Below are 27953 nucleotides of genomic sequence, written 5' to 3'. Positions count from 1 at the left end.
ACAGACAGTCCAGACCTCTTATACCCCCTCCCTTCCTAGGGACACAAAAGTCATGTAGGTCTATAAACAAAGAAGTCAAAGAAATCAGGCACTTGTCACGTGAAAGCTAAAGCTGTAACGTATATAAGATGTAAAAAATTCTAACTTTGGGGAGCTTGTGCTTTGGTGTTACTAGCTCCACATGCTCCGCTGGCTACTAATATCATATATACTCCTTTTCCTTCATTAAGTTGTCAGGACGTCTATCCTCCATCAGCTGTTATTCCTGCTACAATGCCAGGGCGTTCACCTCCACACAGGTTCCCAAGACAGGTCCTGTCCCCCAGCCTAGTGGGGCTCCACACTGCCTCCCCTGTGCTACCCACTTCCCTGACACCCCTCAGCCCCTGGAATAGCCTCTAGCCAGGCACTTAAGCCCTGTCCAAGTCCCCACTTCCCGCCCTCTCGCACTGTTCTCCACAGGTCAAGCCCATTCTGCAAGTTGTGCTCACAGCATGTACACACATGCCCACACACATGTACACACATAAGCACACCACACACCTGCATAAACATACACTTTAAACACACACATACATGTATATATACAACCCCAGGTGGAGAGAATGCACAGGAAGTCATGGCCTTGGCTCTTCCAAAACCCTTGCTCTGAGTGCTATTCTCTCGCTATTCTGCACAATGTCCCCCACGTTTCCAGTCAGTTGAGGCCAGATGGCCAGTAGGCTGTGAACAAAAGTAACCTGTGTCACCGCTGGGCAAAGCATCTAAGAGCCAGCGTGTGACTCTACCATTTTCTCTTCTTTGTCACAGAGACAGAAGAAAGCCACGTGTTCCTGATGAGGCAGCCACAGGACAATGGAGAGTCTGTCATTCCCCTGCAGGATGGTATGGACCAGAGCTACCATGTGCCCCATTTCCCACACTGGACAGTAACAGGAGTTCACAAGCTAATGGAGGGACACAGAAGGGGAACCTTTGTGGCATGGAGTCATGAGAGTTCAGAGAGGACTCAGTACAGCACAGCCTCATTACCCCACCACGCCCCTCCCTCACCACCTGGGGGCCCATGACCTTGCTGTATCTGGTCTGAGGATGTGATCAGATGACCTTTAGCATACAAGAACCAAGCTCCATTTGGGAGCCTCTAGATAACTAGGATTTCAAGAGGGAATGGAATCATCTCAGTCCCCAAGTTGAAGAATTCAGTATTCACGAGGAAAAAGGGGAGGGTTCAAGGCCCTGTGTTAGGGTCCACCGGCACAACAAAACCCCACCCCTGGAGGAGGCAGGTGGGCAGGTGTCAACCAGGCAGGTGGGAGCATCTCCATGATAGTTGGGGCCCTGGCTTACATTTAAGGGTACAAATTTGACTTTGGAACAAAGACTGGGTTATCTCCAGAGCTCTATCCCTGAACCAGGTCTGAGATCAGCTCTCAGGAAGGCCCTGGGGCCTCCAACTCATCAGACCTGGATGGATACATGGGCAGGGTAGGGGAGAAAAACCAATGGGTCTTTGGAGCTACAAGTGACCACAGGCTGCAAACTTAATTATGGATTTCTGTTGTGATCTTATTGGCACCTGATAACTTCTGTTGATAACTTATTAGCCGTTATCACTTCGAATGTTGTGTGTGTCCTGTGGGACAACACAGAAAATGGGGAGAAACAGTGGCCCCTAGAGATAAGAATGGGTGTCAACAGGCAGGGAACCCAAGGAGAAGGCTTTCCGTGTCTATAAACGCCCCCGCCACATCTCCCTTTTTCCAGGAAGTGACATTTGGCTGCGCTGAAATACATGCCTCCACCACAAACCCGAAATGAGCATGGTGCGGCTTCCTCACAGTATCAAGAGGTCAGAAAGACTCCTCCTCTACGAGAGCAAGTCACAGACGTTCCAATGCAGGAGTGAGGAGGCCTCCGTCAACACCTCTACATTCTGAATGTGAGCCAGGTAGCTGGAAACCGTGGATCTGCTGACAATGTTCACTGCAGGACAGGAGCCGGAAATGGCCCAGCCTTTTGGGAGAGCCACGTGGCTGTAACCACCAGAATGTAACAGACAAACCTTAGGCCCAGCAATACCGCATCTAGAAACCCCTCCCACAAATAGGCTTTCCTGTTTTGGCGAGACTGATATACAAGGCCGATCACTGACATGTTGTTTGCAAAAGTGAAAAGTAGAAGGCAACCTAGATATTCATCCACCCAGGACTAGTCACATACATTAGGCAACGTCCAAACAACGGAATGTCAGGCACCAACAAGAAGCCACACAGGAGGCCCATGTGCCGGGACACTGCCGATGCCCGCAGAGGTGGTGCCATGCAGAAAACGGAAGCTAGGATCATGTGCACAATTTGATTCCATTTCTTTCTTTCCTTTTTTTAAAAAATAATAAAACACAATAAATATACTTCTAAAGGCAAAGAAAAAGTTCTGGAGGGAGGTTCACCAGACGAACAACAGTAGAGCTCTGGCAGAATGAGACCTCAGGTCAGAGAGAGAACTTTCCTACTTAATAGGACACACTTCTTTAGATATTGTCTCTGTCTTTTCTCATGAACAGGTAGTGCTTTTATGGTAAAAAAATAAAAATAAAAAGAGAGAGAGAGAGAAGAAGATGATGAAGAAGAAGAGGAAGAGGAGGAGAAGGAGAAGGAGAAGAAGGAAAAAGAGAAAAGAGAAGAAAAATACTCCATTTCATGGCCCCTCTCATGCTGCAGGAACAAGTCCAAACTTCTCAGTGTGATACCCAAGGTCCCTCAGGACGTAGCCCTGTGTGCCTCTGTACTACCAGCCCATGGCCACCCTCATCCCATTCTTACCCTAAGTCTAGGCATGCTCAGCTCCCTTGCCTGTTCCCCAGTTGTCCCCTCTCGCCATGTATTTCAAGTTGTTGCCCATTGTCCTCATCCTCGAGACACTCTCCGTGAACATCTCCCACACGCGGCCTTCCCCACCCTGAGGAAGCAATGGTGACAGCCGACACTCAGAGAGTATGCCGTGTGTCTCTGCATGGACTTGCTCCATCCTCACAGTGACCCTTGGAAGCTCTGTCATCACCTCATTTAACAGATGAGTAAGTCACATGGCTTGCTCAAAGTCACACGCCAGGAGTCTGCAGAGCCAAGAAGTGAGGTCAGGCACAGCGTCCGTCAGTGGATGAATGGATAAAAAGCTATGGTACATAACACAATGGAATACTACTCAGCCATTAAAAAGAAGGAAATCTTATCTTTTGTCACACATGGATGGGCCTACAGGTTATTATGCTAAGTATTTGAAATAGGCAGGCAGAGAGAGACAAATACATGATCACACTTATAATGTGGAATCTGAATAACAAAATAAATGAACAAACAAAACAGAAATAGACTCACAGAGAACAGACTGACAGCTGTCAGAGGGGAGAGGGCTGGAGCCTGGGTGGGAAAGGTGAAGGGATCAAGAAGTACAAACTGGCAGTTACTGAATCGTCATGAGCATGTAAAGTACAGCACAGGGAATAGTCAATAATATCATCATAACTACATAGGGCGCCAGGTGGGTGCTTGAAACGTCTGGGGGACCCCTCTCTGAAGTACAGATTGTCTTACCACTGTACCATACACCTGAGGCTAATCCAGAACAACATGGAGTGTAAACTATGATTGGAAAGTTAATGAAAAAGGAAGTGGCATACGGGCCAGCCTGGACAGGCGAGGAGGAGCTGGGCAGATGGAGCGGGAAGGGCGCTCTGGGGGCTGGAGCAGCTTGCGCAGGGGCCTGGTGGTGAGAAGTCACTGGTTTTGGCTGGAGCAGAAGGTGAGCAGGGAAGCAGCCGTGGACTGGGGGAGGCTGCTGCAGGCCCTTGTGTGTGTGTGTGGGGGGGGGGGGGCTGCAGATGATGATGAGGAGCCGTTCCTCACTTGCAGAAGAAAATCATACGCCTCCCCACACTGCTGAGAGGACTGAGTGAGACAGCAGTTTGCAGCCCCTGGAACCCTGGGGCGGGGAATGGATACACAGGTGGGGGGGCACGGTGCCTGAGGGGACAGGTGTCTCCCTGAGGGCATCTGCTAAGGGAGAGTATAAATGTGTGTGTCCTTGTCCCCCACGCCTCTCCAACATGGGCCTTGTATTTAAAGTGTAAATCCAAGATAACGTGGTTTCAGACTCTTCCCCTTAAAGAGATATGAAAAGAAGAGCCCCATGATCTTGGGTGGGTCCCTACCCGTCTCAGTGCCTCAGTTTCCCCACGTGGGTAGTTCCTCTTGGCACGGTTGTTCTGAATGAGCCAGGCCACAGAAGAGTACATGGGTGGAGGAGTGGAAACACAGAGGGCTGGACCCAAAGATGGGAGAGGCAGGGATGAGGGAACAGAAGTCCCTTCTTCCTGGGCTAGTCCTCCACCCATTAGGGTCACCTTACATCCTCCACTCCAAGGACCTTAGCTGGGATCGGAAGCCCTAGGTTCCAGTTTGATTTGCCCCAAGCTTAAGACCCCCACCCCTCAATGCCCAGGCTGTGTTCACACAGATAAGGATGATAGAGTCAGAACAAGAAGCCCCCCACTGCCAGGGCAAGTTCACTGGTGGGACAGCAGTGCACTGTACTAGGGGCCGCAAGACATGGGAACATGCCCTTCCCCCTATAAGGTGCTGCAGGTGGGCAGCTTCAGACAAGTCCTCACATCTCTACTTCTTCTTCCAGGAAATGGGGAAAACACCATCCCTATGAGGTAGCGTTACCCGCCCAAGTCCGGGCACAGCAGCAAGCCCCACAGGGGAGCCCTTTGGTTCACCAGGAACTGTAGGGGACTCATGGCCAACTCTTGATTGGGAGGATCAATCACCCTAACCCCCACCCCCGCATGGGTGCCATCCAATTCATCTGTCACTTTGCCAAGACCCAGAGGATGACCTTCTCAGCTTCCTCACTAGATGGCCTCTAGCCCCGCCCATCCCACCTGCCACCAGGTGGAGGCTCTAAGTGCAGGTCCCTGTCTCCCAGCCTTCTGTGCCTCCTGCCCCTCAACTCTGATCACTGGGCTGTCACTGCCTGCTGCCTTGCCACCTCCCTGCCAGCCCTGTGGGCAGGGACCATATCTAATTCATCTTGTCCATTCAGAGTGTGGGGTCTGGCACAGGAGTCCCACCCACAGGCAGCAGAGCTGGACAAGCAGAGCCACTCACCCCTCCTACCAGACACCTGTTTCTCTGTTGACCTATCTGTGATAGAGCTGGGCTCCATGTGAGGCTGGGATCAGGGCTCCATGAAGGAAGTTTTCTGCTCCCAACCCCCCCCCATCCTTACCTGTTCCTTTGAAAACAACACATCCTGCTTCTGGGGTGTCAGGACTTGTCTCTGGGGTTCCTGCTATGCCTACCCTCCATCCAAAAAGGCCCATCCTGTGCTTCACTCCAGACAGTAGTACCGGGACCCCGACATTCACTCAGCCCAGGGGCCACGTGACCCAGCAGAGGAGGCTCAGATGGGGAGTACATACCTGCAGCCTTAACTGGCCTTAGGAAACAAAGCAAGGATGGTCAGCCTTGTGACGTGGACGCTGTCCCATGCCAAGGGGAAGTAGTTGGTAGGTCACCCCAGGGTTTTTGATGGTCCGCCCCACTGCCCCCACTCCATTAGCCCAGCTGATCCAGTATCCACAGAGCCAAAGCCAGGTCTGGCTGAACACGCTGGCGAAGGCATCAGCTGGCACATGGTGATGAGATGTGCCACCCAATGCCTTTTCCTGTCACCGTGCCCAAAATCCTTCCTTAGTGCTGTCGGCTCCAAGCCATGCTGGCTGGCCCTCCTCTGAGCCCATCATTCTGGGTCTAGTCCAGGAGGCCCAGCACTCACTGGGCTCAGAATGGGAGCTGAATCAGAGGTTGGACAGAGTGGGCATCAGCGTTGGACTTACTTCTGGGCATGGCAGTGCCTGGGTGAAAGTCTGCAGTACCCCTTGACACCCCTCCAGCCAAGCCTCCCCCCGCCCCACGGCCTCTGACTGTTCCTCTCCAACACAGGGTCAAATAGGTTTGCCGGCAAGACACATGATTCTCATTCTAATTAATTAAAGAAAAATCTAATCACTGCATTTAACTTCTTATTACTCTACTTGAATACCCGTTAAGTAAACTTAATTATCAGAGGATTGGGTTATTATCCTAGCCTCTCCCAGGAGCTTCTGATAGGATGGGGAGGGGAGCAGGAAGCAGGACAGCACCATTCCCTAACTGTGGGGCCACCCTGGCCAGGCTTTGGTGTCTCCCTAGGGAAAGTCGTGGCCCTGGGCCTGGTGGAGAAACCCCCATCCCCAAACCAGCTGCCCCTGGGAAGGGGAAGGCCTGGTATTTGATTACGGTTGGTGCTGAATGCTTCACTTACAACCACCCCTGGTGATTCTTGCCCATCTCCTTCTAAAAGAGCTGGATATTGTGGAGAACACACAAACCAAAAAAATCAAGAGAAAAAAAAATGGAACAAGGTAAAAAACAAACAAACAAAAAAACGGGAGAGAAGGCAATCAAGACAGAAGCCATTGTGCCACAGTGCCCTGTGTCCTCCTCAGAAGTATGCCGCAAGCCGGCTGTGAGCTCCCTGGCAGCCACAGATGTGTACCCACTGATGCAATGACCACTAGAGGGTTCCTGAGAAAAGGCACAGGGAGTTCTGGTCTCCCCATCTGTGAAACGGGCGGAGCTAGAGCAGACGGAAAAAAGTAACCATTGGCGAAAGCAGTCAGCAGAGGTTTCTTGGAGGAGCCTAAACTGGGTCTTGAAGAAGAGCATGGGAAGCCTCTGTCTACAACACCCACCTGTTCTTCCCCCTCAGTGGGGTACATCCTCCCTACCAGCAAGACCGCAAACTTCCTGTGAAACACCCTCCCCTCCTTCCTGGTCACATTGTCAAGGGAAGGATGGACCTGGACCCCCAGCCTGCTGTGTTTCCGAGCCCTGCAGACCCCATTAAAGGGTCAGGATGACCCAAATCTTGCCAAGAGGACACCAGAGATCAACACCAGGGCTTTTATTTGTCCTAAAGGGAAAGCAGGTTTTGTTTCTGCCCTGATCCCAGATTGAAACCTGAACACAGGTTACCCCCGAAACTGCTGTCAGACATCCTGTGACCATATCCTGTGAAATACCACAAGGGGCAGAGCCATTGCCAGGGAAGAGGAACAAAGAGATACAGACAGAAACCAGATCCTGGTTGCACTGTTTGAGCCACTGTATCAAGCCCTGTCTAAAGCCCATCACATGTCTGAACACTTTTGCTTATGTGAGCCTACCATTTCATTTTATTGAAATAGGATATTTATTTATTTATTTATTTATTTATTTTGGTGACATGCAACCAAAGGCACCCAGCCAGAGAATGTTCATAAAGGCATCCTTCCTGTTCTAGGGACCAAGAAGGCTCAGGTATCCTGAGGAGCTGGGGAGTGAGCAGGATGAAGATGCCACTTACTGTGACTGCTACTGCGCTCCGCTGAATTCCCAAGCTTGAGGAGTCCCCTAGACCCTGGCAGGGGTGAGGAGGAGGCTTGGGCGCTGGTCCAGGGGCTGGACAGGGCCAGAGTGCTGGAATGCCAGGGAGAGGCTGTGTGGCCCTGCAGAATCACAGCAGACGGGACATGACCCTGGGATTCCTAGAAAGCAGAAGCAAGAAAGAGTAAGCTGTACAATTCATCTAAAGGAACGGGGAGCATTTGGGTGTAGGGCATGGGGCAGATGGTGGCCACACCTTGAAAAGGAGAGATCATGGTCAGTCAAGTTTGTCTTCTCGTCTTCACATGTTGCATCTTATTCTCCCCATTGACTGCTCCACCCCCATGTCCCTCCCCTCCCCCTGGAGGACCTCCAGGCTGCAGAAAAGCACCTACAGAAGGTCAGCCCTCTAAAGAGAAGGAGAGGTGCAGCTGGAACCCTCGTGCTGCTGCCAGAGTGTGTGATTTGGGTGGCGGTGGCAGGGGATGCTGTGGACTCATTTTCTATGGTTCCTGTCCCCCAAACTAGGGGGACAGGCCTAAGGCCTGAGGCAGCCAGTGTGGGACACGTGGAGTGAAGTAGTCATCTTCTTTGATATCTAGTCTAAACTTTGAAAGAATACTAGAGAGGATAATGTTTAACCCAAGGGAACGGAGGATGGTGTGTTAGGCACAGGCAAGCCCTCCAGGGAGCCTCTTATCCAAGGAAATGGGAGACAATCTACTCTGCCTTCAAGCCGTCTTCCTCAGGCACCGTCCCTGGCTGGGGGCCACCGTAGCAGCCCACAGCCTTCCCAAGCTTCTCACTGAGGTCACACTGAGGACTTTGGGGAGAGAAATAGGGTGTAGCTTTTGTAAACTCAGAGTCCCAGACTTTGAAAAGTCACTCAGCCTCTTTAGGTCCCTGATGAGTCTTCTGGGCTGAGGACTACTCACCTTCCTCTTGGCTCCGTACAAAAGCCCAATTACAGAGCTCCCGGGTCAGTAGGAAGGCCTACTGGCTCTCTAGAAATGTCTCTAGCCCAGCCCAGTGCAAGAGAGTGTTCCTCAAAGATGGGATATTCTACACCTGTGCTGCTCCACACGGTAGCCACCAGCCACAACTGGCTATTCAAATGCAGAGAGTGTGACTAAGAAACTATTTATTTTTATTTTATTTTATTTTTGTTTTGTTTTGTTTTTAAGTGAGAGGAAGGGAGATAGTGAGACAGACTCCTGCATGTACCCCAACCAGGAGCCACCAAGCAACCCCCATCTGAGGCAGATAGATGTTTGAATCAACCGAGCCACTGACTGCAGGAGCGGAAGAGAGAGGGAAGAGGGATGGGGAGGGGGAGAGAAGCTGATGGTCTCTTCTCCAGTGTGTACTGACTGGGAATCAAACTCAGGATGTCCATATGCCAGGCCAACACTCTGTTCACTTAGCCAACTGGCCAGGGCTGAAACTAATTATTTTATTAATTTACATTTGAATAGAAAATAGCCACAGGAGGCTAGTGGCTACCATGGTGGACAGCACAGCTCTGTACCAAACCTTGCTCAGCCCCTGGCACACAGAGGAAACTGAGATTCAGGGAGGAAAAGAAATTTGTCTAAGGGTAACACAGCAAGAGTGTGGTACAGACAAAACCAAAACCTAGTTCCTCTGCCTCCCAGACCCAACTCTCCATGGCACCAGCTCTTCTGTTCCCACAAGGGCCTCATGTTCTCCCATCAGGCTTGGCGCTCACACCAGATGCCCTGCTTTTCCCATCGTGCTTGGCATTGACACACCAGGCACCCTGCTTTTCCTGTCATGCCCGGCACTGCCACACTGTCTGGCTATCCCATTACCTTCGCTGCTGCTACTGTGGCAACGTGTGAGACCATCTCTGAAGGGACCCCCTTCTCCCAACTGCTGCTGCTGGCCTGTTCCTCAGCCCCCCAACAGAGCAGTCTCAGTGAATGTCACTGAGGTTGCCCGAGGAAATCATCCCTAGAATGGTGGTTCTCAGAGCACAGAGCTGTTTACTGCAGGGTTCTTTATAACAAAATGCTGGGAGCTGCCTAAACATCCCAGAACAGAGGTGGCAAAGTGCATCGTGTCCCCTCTGCTTGATGGAATATTACACAGCCACTAAAAATAATAAACATGGAGACGGGTAAGTGGCATGTAGCAATGTCTACCTAATGATACTGAGCAAGAAAGCTGAGGAGATAGATGAGGTGGGGACTGGGAAACTTTGTGTGCAGGACTCTACGCTCACTGAGCCTTCTCACCTCTGCTATCCTGGGCACGTGGCAGCATTGTCAGTTATGTCCGGGTTACGTGGCCACTCTACATGTGGAATAACTGAGTTTTGGAAGCCCTACAGATCCCTCTGGCTACATGGGGAATAAGGGCAGAGCTCAAGTTGGGGCTTGAACTCTGGATCACTGACCCCAAGGACAGGTCCCACTGCTGCATCTTTGGGCCAGAATGGGGGCATTGTGAGCTCCAGGAGGATGATTATGTACTCATTCTATTTCACAAACACATATGAGGTGTCAGGCACTTTTCTGAGTGCTTTTATAAACATTGACTTGAAATGGGCACAACTGAAAGAGGGAGCAATGATTCTATCTTTATTTTTTGGATTAAGGAACCCAAGGTACAGAGGCACAAAGTAACTTGCGTGAGGTCCAGGGCCACTTGTACTTCCCACATGTCCTGCAAGGCTCTTGTGTAGTCCTCACAGGAAAAGATCAAGGGGTTGGAAGGGGACAGTTGTTGCCCTGGGGTGGTGGATACACAGATGAGTGTGTGTGTGCGTGCGCACGTGTGTGTGTGTGTGTGTATGTTTTCCCTTTTTAATTTCAGGGTTTTGTTTTTCTTTTGCAGCAATTAAAAAGTACAGGAAATAAAATAAATGTGCCGAAGACTTAAAAAACAAAACACAAACAGACACAAAAATGAAAACTTCTCAAATTGAAGCTACAGCTGCATCCAAGAGACCCCTACTGCAGCGATAATCCACCTCCCAGCAGTGAAGCTCCTATCTCCAGGCTTTTCTGCCATTTTTTGCCCTTCCATTCCCCTCTGCCTGGGTGAGATCCTCACCTCAGAGGGCAAGGGGATGGGGGTGAGGGAAGCAGCCCTGTGTGGAGATGAACTTCAATAATCACCTCCCAGGCTTCCACCTTGTTCTGCACAGCAGGCCAATTGCCTGCATGCTCCTGCCACTGGTGAATACTGACCTCGAGAGGCCGCACATCCAGGCCTCTGCCTCCAGTCCCAGGCTGCCCATTCCACAGGTGGAGCAACGGAGACCCAAAAGGTAAGAAGACCTCACCACAGGCCACACTGCTACTGAGCAGAGGAACACATGGTGCACACACATGCATGTGCATGCATATGGCTCCCATGTGCACAGGTGTGTCTCCCAGGCATGCACTGCTTCAGGCCCAGGCAACCCCAAGCCTGTCCCTAAAGGGGCAGCTGATTCCACTTCTCTCTCTCTCTCTCTCTCTCTCTCTCTCTCTCACACACACACACACACACACATTACATCAGTAACTGCTATTACATCCACAATTGTAGGATGTTGCATTTCCCCTTTACATGTTTCTGTCTTATTTTTTAGTCTCTCATCACATACTTACTCAGCACTCATGACATGCTAGGTGTGTCACAGGTGGGGTCTATCACAGGTACTGGCAATTCTTTGGGGTACAGGACAGACAAATGCAGTGCTCTCATGGGCACAGGGGTCTATATAGATGGTACGCGAAGGAATAAATGAGATATTTCCAGACAGTGATACATACAGTTATGATCATCAAACCTGGTCCCATGAGACAGAGTACCCAGGCAGGGGTTAGGGAGTTCCTCTAGCTGGGGGAGGGTGACAGGGAAGGCCTATTCTGCAGAGGACACATCTGAACCGTTAGCTTTATGGTGAAGAATTCATCACGCCTAGGGCAGGAGGGTGAGCAAAGAACAGAGGCAGGAAGGGCCAGTGTTTCTAAGGTGGGCAGAGACGGGGACAGCTGCTGGCAAGGAGGCTGCAGAGGGAGGTTGGGCCCGCAGGGCGAAGGGTGAGGGCTTTGGAGTTCATCCCAAGTGTAATAAAAAGTCACTAGAGAGGACTGAAAAGATGGCAGCAGAGTAGGTGGACACACAGATGCTCAGCTCTCACCACCAAACTGGAATACAAATCAATTTAGGAAAAACCAACTCTGAACTATAAGAACAGCTCTCAAAAACCAAGGAGCAAAGAAGAAGCCACAACAAACCTGGTAGAGAGCACCTGAATCTCCCCTGCTTACAGGAATGGAGGGGTGGGGGTGAGGCTGAGAGCCCAGAGGGGATCTCACACAGGGAAAAGAGCAGAAACTACTGCTCACAGCCACTTGCCTGGTGACCAGGGAGCGAGGTGTGTTGAAAAGGCCAGCTTATTTCCCAAGTGGAAAGGAAAGAGAGAGGGACAGACTGTGAGGGGCTAAGGAATGAAGGAGATGACCTAAAAAAGCTGACTCATCCGTGCTGGAGGCGGCCATAGCTGGGGGAGGGACTGAACCTTTCACAAAACAGAGCTGAATTGCTTCCGGATCAGAGATCTCTGGACATCTATCCAGCTCCAATCAGTGCAACAAGACACAGCTGAAAACAAGAAGTGGGGAGCAGGGGCAGTAACTCAGGTCTCCATGGAAATCTGAGATACACCTCCCCCTACTGAAGCTGAGAAAACACCCTGCCCCAGAGAGATTAGTTGGCTAAAGAGGCCTTCAGAGTCTCAGGTTATACCCATCGCATTCCTGGATACACTTTCAAGGAAGCCCCCTGCTGAGATCAGTAAACAAGACTATCACCTGTTAAGAAAACAAACAAATCAAGACTTCAAAGCTGCCCAAATCCGAAAGTGGATTACAGATAACAGCTGATACCAACCCAAGAAGACCTAGAAATAACACAACTGAAAACTGGAGGCAGACAACACCAAGCCTAGACTCAACCAACTCTACAAATAAAATACCCCAAAACAGACAATAAGAAGACAAAGAAGTGCAATCCAAATGAAACCACAAGAGACACCTTCAGGAGATGAACTGAGTGATATGGAAATAATCAAACTTCCAGATGCGGAGTTCAAAATAATGATTGCAAGGATGCTTAGGGATCTTAGAACAACAATGGATGGTCATTATGAACACCTAAATAAAGAAATAGCAAGTATAAAAAAGAATCAGTCGGAGATGACAAATACAATATCAGAAATAAAGACCACAATGGAAGGAATTAAAAACAGGATAGATAGAGCTGAGGATCGAATCAGCAAGTTGGAGAACAACTGGAATGAAGGCATGAAAGCAGAGAAGAAAAGAGAAAAGAGACTCAAAAAGTCAGAGGAAACTCTTAGAGAGCTCTGTGACAACATGAAGAGAAATAACATCCGCATCATAGGGGTTCCTGAAGAAGAAGAAAAAGAACAAGGGATAGAGACTTTGTTCAATCATATCATAGCTGAAAACTTCCCTAAATTAATGCAAGAGAAACTCTCACAAGTCCAAGAAGCACAGAGGACTCCATTAGGGAGAAACCCAAAGAAACCTACACCAAGACACATCATAATTAAAATACCAAAGCTAAGCGATGAAGAGAAAATATTAAAAGCTGCAAGAGAAAAAAAAGTTATCACCTACAAAGGAGCCCTCATAAGGATGACATTCGACTTCTCAACAGAAACACTTGAGGCCAGAAGGGAATGGCAAGAAATATTCAAAGTAATGCAGAACAAGAACCTACAACCAAGACTACTTTATCCAGCAAGGCTATCGTTTAAAATCAAAGGAGAAATAAAAAGCTTCCCAGACAAAAAACAACTCAAGGAATTCATTATAACCAAACCAATGCTGCAAGAAATGCTAAGGGACCTGTTGTAAACAGATCAAAGTGGGAAAAGAATATAGCAAAAAAGGAATACACCTTTAAGGAAGAAAGTGGCAATAAACAACTACATATCAATAATAACCTTAAATGTAAATGGATTAAAGGATCCAATCAAAAGACATAGGGTAGCTGCATGGATAAGAAAACAGGACCCATACATATGTTGTCTACAAGAGACACACCTTAGAACAAAAGACACACATAGATTGAAGTTAAAAAGATGGAAAAAAACATTTCATGCAAATGGAAATGAAAAAAAAGCTGAGGTAGCAATACTTATATCAGAAAAATTGGACTTCAAAACAAAGGATATAGTAAGAGATAAAGAAGGCCACTACATAATGATAAAGGGAGTAATCCAACAGGAAGATGTAACTATTATAAATATCTATGCACCTAATATAGGAGCACCCAAATATATAAAGCAGATTTTGATGGATTTAAAGGGCGAGATCAACAGCAATACTATAATAGTAGGGGATTTCAATACCCCACTAACATCACTAGATAGAGCCTCAAGAAAGAAAATTAACAAAGAAACAGCAGACTTATTGGAAACACTAGATCAACTCAATTTAATAGATATCTTCAGAACCTTTCACCCTAAAGCAGCAGAATATATATATTCTTTTCAAGTGCTCATGGTACATTCTCTAGGATAGACCACATGTTAGGGCACAAAAGTGCTCTCAACAAACTTAAGAAGACTGAAATCATATCAAGCACTTTCTCTGATCACAACAGCATGAAACTAGAAATGAACCACAACAGAAAAGCTAAAAAATTCTCAAACACATGGAAACTAAATAGCAGGTTGTTAAATAACAAATGGATTAAGAATGAGATCAAAGAAGAAATAAAAAAATTCCTAGAAACGAATGACAATGAGCATACAACAACTCAAAATTTATGGGACACAGCAAAAGCAGTACTGAGAGGGAAGTTCACAGCACTACAGGCACACTTTCAGAAGCTAGAAGAAGCTCAAATAAACAACTTAACCCTGCATCTAAAAGAATTAGAAAAAGAACAGCAAGTAAAGCCCAAATGTAGTAGAAGGAAGGAAATAATAAAGGTTAGAGCAGAAATAAATGACATAGAGGCTAAAGAAACAATACAGAGGATCAATGAAACTAGAAGCTGGTTTTTTGAAAAGGTAAACAAGATTGATGAACCTTTAACTAGACTCACCAAGAAAAAGAGAGAGAGGACTCAAATAAATAAAATTAGAAATGAGAGAGGAGAAATAACAACTGACACAACAGAAATACAAAATATTGTAAGAAAATACTATGAAGAACTGTATGCCAAAAAACTAGACAACCTAGATGAAATGGACAAATTCCTTGAAACATATAATCTTCCAAAAATCAATCTGGAAGAATCAGAAAACCTAAACAGACTGATTACACCAAATGAGATCGAAACAGTTATCAAAAAACTCCCAACAAAGAAAAGTCTGGGGCCCGATGGCTTCACAATGGAATTCTACCAAATATTCAAAGAACTAACTCCTATCCTTCTCAAGCTATTTCAAAAAATTCAAGAGGAAGGAAGACTTCCAAGCTCCTTTTATAAGGCGAGCATAATTCTGATTCCAAAACCAGGCAAAGAGAACACAAAGAAAGAAAATTATAGGCCAATATCTCTGATGAATATAGATGCTAAAATCCTCAACAAAATATTAGCAAACCAGATCCAACAATATATGGAAAAAAATCATACACCATGATCAAGTAGGATTTATTCTGGGGAGGCAAGGCTGGTACAATATTTATAAATCAATCAATGTGATTCATCTCATAAACAAAAAGAAGGAGAAAAACCATATGATAATTTCAATAGATGCAGAAAAAGCATTTGATAAAATCTGGCACCCATTCATGATCAAAACTCTCAGCAAAGTGGGAATACAGGGAACATACCTCACCATGATAAAGGCCATCTAACAAACCCACAGCCAACATTATAGTCAAAGGGCAAAAATTAAAAGCAATCCCCTTAAGATCAGGAACAAGGCAGGAGTGCCCCCTTTCACCACTCTTATTCAACATAGTTCTGGAAGTCCTAGCCACAGCAATCAGACAAGAAGAAATAAAAGGCATCCAAATTGGAAAAGAAGAAGTAAAACTATCATTATTTGCAGATGATATAATATTGTATATAGAAAACCCTAAAGTTTCCGTCAGAAAGCTACTGGACCTGATAAATGAATTCAGCAAAGTGGCAGGATATAAAATCAATACTCAGAAATCAGAGGCATTTTTATACACCAACAATGAACAGTCAGAAAGAGAAATTAAGGAAACAATCCCCTTCACAATTACAACCAAAAAAATAAAGTACCTAGGAGTAAACTTAACCAAGGAGACTAAAGACTTGTACTCGGAAAATTACAAAGCATTGATAAAAGAAATCAAGGAAGATACAAACAAGTGGAAGCATATACCGTGCTCATAGTTAGGAAGAATAAACATTATTAAAATGTCTATATTACCCAAGGCAATCTATAAATTCAATGCAATACCAATTAAAATACCAATGACATACTTCAAAGATATAGACCACATATTCCAAAAATTTATATGGAACCAAAAGAGAACACGAATAGCCTCAGCAATCTTAAAAAAGAAGAATAAAGTGGGAGGTATCACACTTCCTGATATCAAGTTATACTATAAGGCCATTGTACTCAAAACAGCCTAGTACTGGCATAAGAACAGGCATATAGATCAATGGAACAGAACAGAGAACCCAGAAATAAACCCACAGTTCTATGGACAACTGATATTTGATAAAGGAGGTAAGGAAATACAATGGAGTAAAGACAGCCTCTTTAATAAATGGTGTTGGGAAAATTGGACAGCTACCTGCAAAAAAATGAAACTAGATCACCAGCTTACACCACTCACAAAAATAAACTCAAAATGGATAAAAGACTTAAATGTAGGCCGTGAAACCATAAGCATCTTAGAAGAAAACATAGGCAGTAAGCTCTCCGACATCCCTCGGAGCAATATATTTGCTGATTTATCTCCACGGGGAAGTGAAATAAAAGACAGGATAGACAAATGGGACTATATCAAACTAAAAAGCTTTTGCACAGCTAAAGACAACAAGAACAGAATAAAAAGACAAACTACACAATGGGAGAACATATTTGACAATACATCTGATAAGGGGTTAATAACCAAAATTTATAAAGAACTTGTAAATCTCAACACCAGGAAGACAAACAATCCAATCCAAAAATGGACAAAAGAGATGAATAGACACTTCTCCAAAGAGGACATACAGATGGCCAATAGGCATATGAAAAAATGTTCAACATCACTAATCATTAGAGAAATGCAAATTAAAACCACAATGAGATATCACCTCACACCAGCCAGAATGGCGCTTATCAACAAAACAACACAGAATAAGTGCTGGCGAGGATGTGGAGAAAAGGGAACCCTCCTGCACTGCTGGTGGGAATGCAGACTGGTGCAGCCTCTGTGGAAAACAGTATGGAGATTCCTCAAAAAACTGAAAATCGAACTGCCTTTTGACCCAGCTATCCCACTTTTAGGAATATACCCCAAGGATACCATAGAACAGCTCCAAAAGGAGAAATGTACCCCCATGTTTGTGGCAGCATTGTTCACAATAGCAAAGATCTGGAAACAGCCCAAGTGTCCATCAGAGGACGAGTGGATTAAAAAGCTTTGGTACATATATACTATGGAATACTACTCAGCCATAAGAAATGATGACATCGGATCATTTACAATAACATGGATGGACCTTGATAACATTATACAGATTGAAATAAGTAAATCAGAAAAAAAACTAAGAACTATATGAATCCATACATAGAAGGGACATAAAAATGAGACTCAGAGACATGAACAAGAATGTGATGGCAACAGGGGTGGGAGGTGGGGGGAGGGGGGAGGGGGCGAAGAAGGAGAGAGGGGTTGGGGGATGGGAGGGGCACAAAGAAAACCAGATAGAAGGTGACAGAAGACAATTTAACTTTGGGGGAGGGGTATACAGCACAATCAAATGTCAAAATAATCTAGAGATGTTTTCTCTCAACATATGTACCCTGATTTATCAATGTCACTGCATTAAATTTAATAAATAATTTTTTTTTTAAAAAGTCTCTAGAGGGTTTTAACAAGGATGTGATATAATGGTTTCTCCACTGTGCAGTTCCCCAGGGCTGCTGAGGGGAGCCTCAGTTGACGGGAATTAGGTGTGAAACCAGGGGACAAGTGGGTCGACTACTATAGTCTTCCAAGGATAAGGAGGCCAGGTTTGGCCAGGGTGAGGGGGGGCTGGCCACATTCGGCATGTATGTTGTAGCAGAAGCAATGACAGGTGGCTGACGACTGGATGTGGGGGGTGGTGAGGGGTATAAGGAAAACGCATCGAGGATGACTCCTAGACCTTCTACCACAAACACGTACCACTTTACCACCAGATGCCCTAAAGCGAGCATGACTGTGAAATACCACACAACTAAAATATCACAGCAGATGAACCTCCCATGAAGACTGTCACCACACTTCCATCCTGCCTGACTCTCTCATCCCCCAGGCCCCATTCTGTTCCCTGGCCCAGCGTGTAGTGTGTAGGAAGGGGCAGAGATTGGGCACCACACTCCAAAAAAGGCAGGACAGAAGGGGTGCAGAGGGGCTGACCCAAAGTGGGGGTCCCAGCACACACATTGATGGAAGACCATGCTGGCTATCAAACAAATGCTGTGAGAAGTTATAGGAGGGAGCATGGGGGTGGGGTGAGGGGCAGCATCTGGTAAAAGTGTGAGTTTGAGAATAAGACCATCCAGGGTTGGAGTCCTGGCTCTGTCCCTTGCTAGCTCTAGGACCCTGAGTAAGTGAGTCCACTGCCCAAGGCTCAGTCCTCACATCAGTAGAGTGGCAACCTCGATCCTCCCACACAAGTAAGGATGAAGATCCAGAGAAATGAATTACACATTACCATCCTCCCCTTTGTCTTAAAAAGGGAAGCCAGCCTGACCAGGCGATGGCGCAGTGGATAGAGCGTCGGACTGGGATGCGGAGGACCCAGGTTCAAGACTCCGAGGATGCCAGCTTGAGCGTGGGCTCATCTGGTTTGAGCAAAGCTCACCAGCTTGGACCCAAGGTCGCTGGCTCGAGCAAGGGGTTATTCGGTCTGCTGAAGGCCCACGGTCAAGGCACATAGGAGAAAGCAATCAGTGAACTACTAAGGTGTCGCAACGAAAAACTGATGATTGATGCTTCTCATCTCTCTCTGTTCCTGTCTGTCTGTCCCTATCTATCCCTCTCTCTGACTCTCTGTCTCTGTAAAAAAAAAAAAAGAAAAAAAAAAGCCAGTGCCGCTTAGAGTAGGGAGTCCCATGTCCCTTCTAGTAGAAGTCCTATACGTGTAGCACAGAACACCAGGCGCATTCACCACCAGAGTCTTACGAGACAACCACACATCTTCTTTCAGCGGCTCACAAAGGAAGACCCCCAGCAGCTCCCTGTACCCAGGGGTATCTGTGAGGCAGAGGTGCTGTCATGTTCTCTTTCAACATGTTTGACTACCCAACCCCCTGTGTCGTCCAGAAACACTTCCTCACGCAGTGTGGCTATGTCTCCATGTCCATGCTCAGGGGAGGAGGGAGCTAATGACAGGTCAGATATGGAGGAAGGCAGAAAGTCCTCCATCACTTAGCAGACTCAACAGAACCTACCCCATGCTGTTCAAGTGGACCAACAAGAACTCATACTGCAGGGCATACTGCTGTGTGCTGGAATTCATGGCGAAAGAGGTTACCGGTTACCTCCCACAATGGGGAGACAGAATTTGTCAGTGGGCAGAGAGGGCCTGGTTCAGATGAAGAATGTTGTCAACCCTCAAGTAGTCGCACACTCTAAATTTCAGCCTCAGAGCTCTGGCTCCCTAGATATCACTGACCCCAAAGCAGTATCAGAAAATGCACTAGAAAACTTTGCCTGTATGACCTGACCTGTGGTGGTGCAGTGGACAGACCATCAACCTGGAACACTAGGGTCACAGGTTAGAAGCCTGGGGCTCACCCCATCAAGACACCTACCAGAAGCAATGACTACGAGTTGATGCTTCCAGCTCCTCCCCCACTGCCTCTCTTTCTCTCTCTTTTCTCTAAAAATCAATAAATAAAATCTTTTTTAAATCCCCCCAAAAACATGTTGCCTGCCTGACTACTGGGATAAAGCATACTACAATGAAAGATCTATGAACTGTGGGTGATGGAGACCATGCCTGTCCATCATCAGGTGTGACATGAATGTGGACTTTGACGCTCCACTGAACTACATGAGGAGCCACGTGGAGGCAGAGCTGCACACGGGGCTATGCTCTGAGATGCACTGGAAGAGAACGAGAAGGTGTAGAGCCCAGCTGCACCCACCATCAAGCCTTGAGACTATAAAAGAGGAGTCCCCGGTTATGAATTTAAACTTGGTAAGACCACTTCCATCAAACATTCACATCCAGCGGTCCCAAAGGTTGAAGAGGAGGAAGCTACAGACAGATTTGTGGTTCTCTCTGGAGGACAGTCCTTGCATGAAAAGGGAAGAAGGCCATACATTGGGACTATCAGCTGATGAGAAAATAAAATAACCAATTGCAAGAAAAAGAAGACAAGAAGGATGGTATGCACTTGTGACATCCTTGTGGATGAGAGAAAAGGCTGGGCTGGGCTTCCCAGTGGTTTAGCTAAGCAACCGTGTCCAGGGATGTTCCAGGTAGGTCAGACTGGCCCCTGGGCTGGATTCTCACTGGTATGGACAGAGCTGGTCGTTTGTCCTACGTAGAACAACATTTCTGGCAGAGGCTAGGGTGTAATCTTGAAGGTAGGTCCAGCCTGGAAGAGGCAGGATCCCCTGTACAAAGCCCTCCACTTGCTGCCCTAGGAATGGGCCAAAGTGAACAGCAGAGTTAGCAGAATAAGGGAGATTCTGAGAATAGCTCCTAGAACTGGCTACACAAAAGGCTAGGGAGCCTGGAGGCCAGGAGACCCTGGGGCTGGGTGAGCCGACCACACCAGCTCTGGACATGCTGCAACCTCCTCCAGACGTGTATTGACATATCTATCCACACGGTCTCTGATAAAGTGAGGTCTGCTCATGGGCACCTTGAAGAGGTGGGCCTGGAACCCTTGTCCCCTGGGGACATCAGGTCCCCGACGAAGACATTTGGCATTTATGGGTCCAGAGAACAGAGTGAGGCCCAGTCAGAAAAAGATTTCAAGGAGACAAATATTTTTTCAGCATTGGGAGTAGTGAGCTCCTTGTCCCTGGGGGCATGCAAGCAGAGATCTGGGGACCAGTTGGGTGGGGTTTGCACTAAATGGGAAGGGAGGTTGCCTTCAGCGGTGAGTTTCTTTAATTTCTCTAACATATGTATTAGAGCTAGACTGTGTGGATCAAAGTGGGTGTTACTAAAGATGAAGGGAAGGCAAGGCAACGCTGAGAATGATAGTTGTTATTATTACAACAGGAGAGATCACAGAATACTCCCATCTCATCTCTAACTGGATCTTCAGTACAACCCATTAGGCAGATGGGGCAGGATGATTAACCCATTTAGCAGATGAGAAAACTGAGGCCCAGAGAAGGAATGGAACCAGCCCAAGGTCTGACAGCACATCAGCCCCAGATTTTCTCTATAGCCCCATACCTCAGGACCTCCCCCTCTTGCTCCCCAGTGGTCACCCACTACTCCAGGCCCTGGAAGGAGCAGGACCCCCCACTCCGCCCCAGGCTTCCATCTAACATCTGAGACTCTCATCCCTGGGGGTTAGAGGCTGTCTTTGTCCACTTTTCTGAAACCTGGGGTGAGAGTCCTCATCTGGAAGGCTTCGCCTCCCAGGTCATATAGGTGTCACCCCTTCACACTCTCCTTGTTCCTCTGGTCATCCTGACTCAACCCCTAAAAAACAGTTCCTTTAAGCCAGATCTGGAACCTGACATGAAGTTTTGCCCAGGAAATGAGTTCCAGGAGAAGGGTGCCTCTCACTCAGTCTCACCCTTCCTCTCACACCTACACAGGCAGCCTGTGACCAGGGCGATCCAGAGCCCACCGTGCACCCCTCCTGACCCCTTTCACTTTCCTGACCAGAGGGGCGGTGAGGGGGCCCCTGTGCAGGAGAGACCGGAGCATCAGGAGATGGGGTCTCCCCAGGAGAGACTGGGTTCACCACGTCCCAGCACCACTCTTCACCCCATTTACACGCCGGACCCTCAGGACACAGCATTCATTTTACAGGAAATGGAACAAAGGCTTAAACAGATTTAAGATGCTCGCCCAAATTCAAAATACTAAATTGGACAAAAACAGCCTGTAAGTCCTGGAGTCAGGATTTGAACACCAAGGGCTGGCCAATTCCCAGCACCTGGGGCATTGCCCACGCTCTTTGCTGCTGGCACAGAAGTGCAGGCAGCTCAGTGAGGCAGCCCGGAGGGCGAGCAGGTGAGAGGGGTACAGAAAGGGTTGTGAAGGCAACACAAAGACAAGATGCAGAGCAGCAGAAACAGGTCAACTGACATGTGGACCCTCCAGGGGGCCAGGAGCAGGCAGCCTCAGGAGTGGCTGAGAAAAAGCCTTGCTGAGCCCTTGCTCAAGAAAAAGCCATCAAGTGCCACCTCTGCTTCCATCTGCCCAGCCTCCGTGTGCCCATACCCGGCCAGAGGCCAGCCGCCCAACCTGCCCACTGAGTGCGGTGCACCCACCAGCCCGTGCAGCTGGCTGAGTGAGTGACTGGAACCAGCCGGTGCCCAGTGCCTTCCGGCAGCACCCACCTCCGGCCATCCCCAGAGCGTGCAGAGCTTAAGCAACAGCATCTCAAATGAATATTTAAGAAGACACTTTTTTTTTTAAAGAAAGAGAGGAACGGGGGAGGAAGAGCCCACAGAGGAGGAAAAGGGAAGGAGGGAAGGAGAGAGGGAGAAACCTACCCTGTCTGCCATCAAGGTCACAAGCAGGGTGGCAGGGAGGGCACAGGCAAGGCCCCAGAAAGGAGCCTTTAATCCCGGAGTTCGGGCCACAGAAACCAGATGCGGAAGCCGGAGTGCATTACCACCCTAAATGGTCTGCTGGCTTCTACTAGGCTAAACAGCTCCACATAAAGGAGGACTAATCCTCCACATAGGCGATCCACCGGCCTTTCCAAGAAGGGGGCATGGGATCCTCTCCTAGTGAGGACTCCCCCACATAGGGAGGGGACAACAGGAGAGCCTGCTTGGGGATAGGGCCAACTCAGAAAGCCATCCCACATCCTTCCACACCCCCTCCCTGAAAGTCAGTCTGCAGCTGTCAGTTGCCAGCCCCCAGACCCTTCCTCACTCCCTCCCTCCTCCACTGTGGAGTCTCAGAAGACAATCAGCCTGGGTGGAGGCCCAGCAGCTCTGCATGACCATGACTGCGGGTGTCCCTGGGTGAGTCCGTGAGCCTCCTCAAACCTCCACTTCTCATCTGTTAGAGAGCTGACAACGCCCAAGGGCTGTGCAGTGGGAGGGACAGAGCTGGCCCAGGTCCCAGCAGAGTGGGCACTCAGGACGTTGTTTGTGCTGGCTGCTCTGCCCACTGGTAAGGTCCTCCTCTTCTTCATCGCCCCCTCCTCATCCAGCTGGATCCCACAGGACACCAACATCCCCGCCAGGAACACACTCCCGGACCCCACCCATGGGGATCTCTTGCCACTGAACCCCACCTTCCTGGCTCCCCCAGTCTCTGGTGGTTATGAGCATGTGGGGGCTCAGCCAAGGGGTTTCCTCTGAACTGGATAGCGTTCCCTTCCTCCTGTCCCCCCAAGCCTTCAGAACGGGGAGGCAGGACTCCGCTAGGTGTGCAAGCATGGAGGCAGGGGCTGGCGGAGACCAGGAGCAGGCGTGAGCAGGGTCCACTGAAGGGCAACACGCATGGGAAGGTGGTCAGCACCCCAGGGAAGCTGAGCAAGAAAGCTGGCAATCTCAGGAAGTGAGTCTGTGAGGTCATAGTGATACCCAGACCACTTGCAGGACCCCAGGGTACAAGGCAGGGCTGAGGTCAAGTCAGTGTGTTTGCAGGTGGACTCAATGCTGAGGCACTAGAGGTGCTCAAGCCAGGCCAGGCTGAGTCTCAGGGGTCAAGAGGGGCAGACCAGCCCTGTGGACAGTTTTGTGAGGCATCCTGCTCAGCTCCTGGCTGAGGCTTTCTCGACACCTGCCCAGTCATGCCCATCTCCGTACATATACCCTAGTGGTACCTGTTTCTCCCAGGCCCCTCCTCCTGGCTAAACTCCTCCAGCACCCGCCCATGACTGCTGTGGTGCTGCCTGTCTCTCCTGAACCCGATGTGACCTCCCCCCCCCCCCACAGCACAGGCCTACGGAGCAGGAGCACCAGCTCCTCTCATGCCCAGCAGCTCCTTCCTGCGCTAGTCACAGCGCCCAGAGGGGACTGGCAGAGACACGTTGGCTTTAGCTCTGTCAGATCCGGGTGGGAACCCCATGTCCCTATCTCACTGAGGTTCAGATTCCCCAGCTGGGACACGAGGGAACCCTGCCTGCCTCACAGCATGCAGGTAAGCCTTGAGAAGGGCCACGACCCCTCCTTGTGTCCCTTTCCCTTGGGTCTTCGCTCAAATTCTGGACCCCTTCTCCCCATGGAACATTCCAAACAACTAACAAATGGGTGGACCCTGTGGCTGAGAGATGTCTGAAACCGGCAGAAGGGCCAGAGGCCCCATAGGAATAGCTGGGACGGTGCCGGGAGCCCACTGCTAGAACGGGGTTCCTCTGTGTGCTCACAGGCCTTCTGCCCCCACAGTGGTTCTGAGCCGGAAGTAGGACACCAAGGATTACTGGCCTGGGGTCCAGTCCCTCTGCTCACCCAACACACTGCGTTTCTTGATAGTGTCCACCCCTCTCCAGCCCTCGGCCACCCCACCCGCAACAAAAGATGTCCAGAGAGGCAGGGCTCCTCACACCACTTTCTGGAAGCAAAGAAGGAAATGACCATGGAAAGGATGTCAAGGATGCCAGGAGGGACCCTCTAAAGGTCTCAAGTTCAGGACCATGAGGACCAGATGCCTCCATATGAGCTGCCATAGCCCTTCACCCCTGACAAAGGGCAAAGCCATGCCCTAGATGTGTGGGCCAGGCAGAGAGCCCCACCTGCCCCAGCCGCTGTGAGGACAGGGCCTGCACACGCTCTGAACTCTGCAGGATGGGCTCCCAGTCTCTCCTCAGGCCCAGCTGGCCCACCCAGGGAGCTTGGCCTGAAGAAGGATGGACTCACAGCCCCCGACCTGGATGGAAAGGAAATCAGTTCCTATCGGGTCCCTGGGAGGGAAGGGCTCTGCTGGGTGCCCCCACCCCAGGGAGTGGGTGCTGAGGGAGCCCAGACAGGGAGCAAGGACAGAGTTTATCCTGGCTCCAGCACTGTCCCACCCCACTGACTGCAGAAAGTCATTGCACCTCTCTAAGTTCAGTTCCTAAGCCATAAAGTGAGTAAAATGACACATGCCACACGGTGCTCAGCACATGGCACATCCTAGAGGAGCTGTGGCACTATAACTAGGTTCCTAGCCTGGGATTTGGCTTTTTCACATTAGGCCCCACAGGGGTGACAGTACCTTAAGTACTTGGCTAAACAGGCCCCATAGCAGGGGGGGGGGGGGGAGGGGGGGGCGGTAAGCACTGAGACCGAAGAGGGAGTGAGGATGAAGGAAGGCCCAAGCCTACAAAACCAGGCGGAGTCCCAGCCTGGACCCTGCTTACGCTAAACCCTGACCCCGTCACACACGGGCCCTGACCCCGTCACATGTGGGCCCTGACCCCGTCACATGTGGGCCCTGACCCTGTCACATGCCCTGGTCACATGTGGGCCCCGACCTGTCACACATGAACCCTGACCCTGCTCACGCACTGGGCCATTTCTGGCCCATAGGAGCACTGGTCCTGGACACACAAGAAACCTGCACCCGTCACACGTGCCTGACCTTTGTCACTGACTGAGCCCTGACCCAGTCCCCATTAGAAACAACTCTTTAGTTGCCTCTAAGGAGGGGTCCTATCTCTTTGCAGAACAGCTGCTGGGTTCCTCTCCCTTCACATGAACTGGCTCATCCCTGGTGGGGTGGGAGTAGGAGACCATGGGCTCAGTGTGTGCCCCAGCCCCTCACTCCTCCTATTCGCCCTCTCTATACACTCTCACCCCAGGCCACTGCTTCTGCCTAAGATGCCCCACATGCCAGCTGCAGTCCCATCACACAGCCTTCTGACCATAACTGCAACCCAAGCCTATGGTGTGTCTTCCCTCTGACCTGGGAAAGCGTCAGAACTTCCTCATTCAATACACTCACCATGCAGTGGGGATAGTAGGGTCACCAGGGGGTATTAGCAGCCCCAGGACTCCCATCCTAGTCCAGGGTTTTTCTACCCAGACTTCTAGCTGCCAGGAGTTTCCTTCCTCTCTGTGTCCCTCCAGGCAGTGAAGGATGGGCCCCTGTAGGGGGGTCAGAAAGCCCCAAACCCCCTCCCACATCCAGGAAGGCAGTAGAAGGTGGCAGGGACTCAGGAAGCCACCCTGTTCTGGGCCCCTCTGCCCTTGAAAAGCCCCAGCTCAGGGTTAGTGTTACACCTCTTCTCAAGCTGAAAAACTGAAGAACGTTTCTAGACCCTCCCTGGCATAGTGGGGCTGCAGGGCTGAGCTGCCCCACCCTCCCCAGGGCAGCATGGGCCTCCTGGCCAAGAGCAACAGCACTTGACAGAGAGAGAGCCCCGGAATACAGATGTGGGGCGGGAGAAGCTCCACCATGCCGACTCCCCTTTCGGGTATGGCCTTAATCTTCCCAAACTCAAGACTGGACAGGCGTGGAGATTGCCTCTGGAGGTGGTGGCTCTGTATTCTCACTGGTTCTGTGTACGGCCAGTGCAGTCTTTCTGATACTTCATCTGTGAAATGAGGACAAAGGCTTTGTCGGTCACCTGACTGTGACCACTGAGACCCCGATGTCCTCGCCACCTCAACGGGATGTCCTGCAAACACCTCACAGGTGCCTCGCCTTCTTCCTGCTCCCCAGTGCTCTGCCTCTGTGAAGGTCTCCACCATTCACCCCACCATGCAGACTCCTCCTCCACTGCTGTCCCCACCTAGCTCAGCACTGTACCCAGTCCCTGGAACATAGCAGGTGCTCAGTAAGCAGGAATCTTCCCTGAGGTTCATCACTCACTAGCAAACCAAAAAGTCCACCCTCCCTGCTCCTCCCAGCCAGTCCCAGAACCACATCCGGAGATTCGGATGAGGCCTTGCTGGGCGCAGACAGACAGGCACAGCTCTGCCTGGCCAGTTCCCATGCCTGCATCACCCCTTCCAGTGCTCCAAGAGGAGGGGGCATAGCTCACCCCTCTGACTGTGGCCACCTAAATGCTGTGGGCTCTGTCAGGTGAGTCCTTTCGGGAGGGGGGGTTCCCCTCTGCAGTGGGCCATGCTGAGAGCTTGACCTCAGGAGCAAGGAGCGGGGAGTGACAGGGAAGGGCTGCATCTCACAGACAGGACTCACGAACTCAGACTTTGGCACCAAACCTCTGTGACTCACCCTACAAGTGCTGGTGGAGTAGGGAGCAGATGATGTCTGTCCCCTGGCATTTGGGGTCCTCAGCAACCCCCACAGCTTGACTCCTGCAACCTTCTCCCCCATGGGTCCCACCTAGAAACCCAGAGTCTCACATTCCTGACAGCAGGCCACAGACAGCCAGTCAGACCTGGACGTCTCTGACTCAATGACCTGACCTGAACTTCACCCCGATCCTGTCCCACTTCTGCGGGAAGCATTCCCAGCCGATGGGGCCCCTACTGAAGCAGGACTCTGTGCCTATCACTGTCTCCCCAGGTGGAGGACGGTAGCCCTGGGACGTGGGATGGAGACTTGGTGAGTGAGACGTAGAGCACTGCTGGCAAACCATGGCCATGTGCGTGGGGAGGGTCGAGCACCGCCCACTCCGTAGCCAGCTGGCACACATCCCCTGCCAGGCCCAGGGGACAGACCTCATGGAGGAAGGGGAGGAGGGAGGAAGAGGAGATGCCTCCTGCCCTCAGGAGCCCCAGTTTTCGAGGCATCAGGGTCCCTGCCTCTGGGAGCTGTGGTCTGATGATAGAGACCTGGCTGTGAGGTCCAGCTCTCCCACTGCTCAATCACTGAACAGGTCGACACCAGGCGCTGCTTGGGCATGGAGGGTGCCGGGGTGACAGGCCCAGCACAGCTCCCTGTGGGGCTCCTGGGAGAGAAGGCCACAGGAACAGAATCCCTTCAATCTCAGCTAATCAGGGCCTCCTAGGTCTAGGCCGGGCACAGGTGAGAAGGAGGACTCCACAAAGGCAGTCTGAGGCCCTAGACCAGACCGGGGGGGGGGGGGGGGAGGGCACAGGGCTGCTGGAGACAGACCTCCCAGAGAAGAATGTTGCCCTGAGATGCAACGTGTTGACAGGAGCAAGAGGAGGGGTATGGTGGCAGGGAGCATCTGGGGACACGTGGTATAAAACCTCAGGCACCCTGTCCTGCCACCCTGGGGTC

General features: G+C 49.9%; 1 protein-coding gene and 1 pseudogene across 10 annotated transcripts in view; one reads left to right on the top strand and one right to left on the bottom strand.

The window, feature by feature from the left end:
• LINGO1 (leucine rich repeat and Ig domain containing 1) overlaps positions 1-27953 on the bottom strand; it is a 213903-nt gene that overhangs the window by 80284 nt on the left and 105666 nt on the right. For 9 of the 10 annotated variants that reach the window (XM_066342909.1, XM_066342910.1, XM_066342911.1 and 6 more), the window contains one exon: positions 7456-7636. The exons of the other annotated variant lie outside the window; for it this stretch is intronic. The gene's annotated coding sequence lies outside the window, so the exon portion shown is untranslated. The remainder of the gene's footprint in view (positions 1-7455; positions 7637-27953) is intronic. 10 annotated transcript variants of the gene reach the window in all.
• LOC136377174 (ubiquitin recognition factor in ER-associated degradation protein 1-like) lies at positions 18932-20002 on the top strand (annotated as a pseudogene).

This window comes from Saccopteryx leptura, chromosome 6, assembly GCF_036850995.1.
Source record: "Saccopteryx leptura isolate mSacLep1 chromosome 6, mSacLep1_pri_phased_curated, whole genome shotgun sequence".
Lineage (NCBI taxonomy): Eukaryota > Metazoa > Chordata > Mammalia > Chiroptera > Emballonuridae > Saccopteryx > Saccopteryx leptura.
Note: the sequence above shows the minus strand (reverse complement) of the source record. Positions and strands in the feature narration are given on the sequence as shown.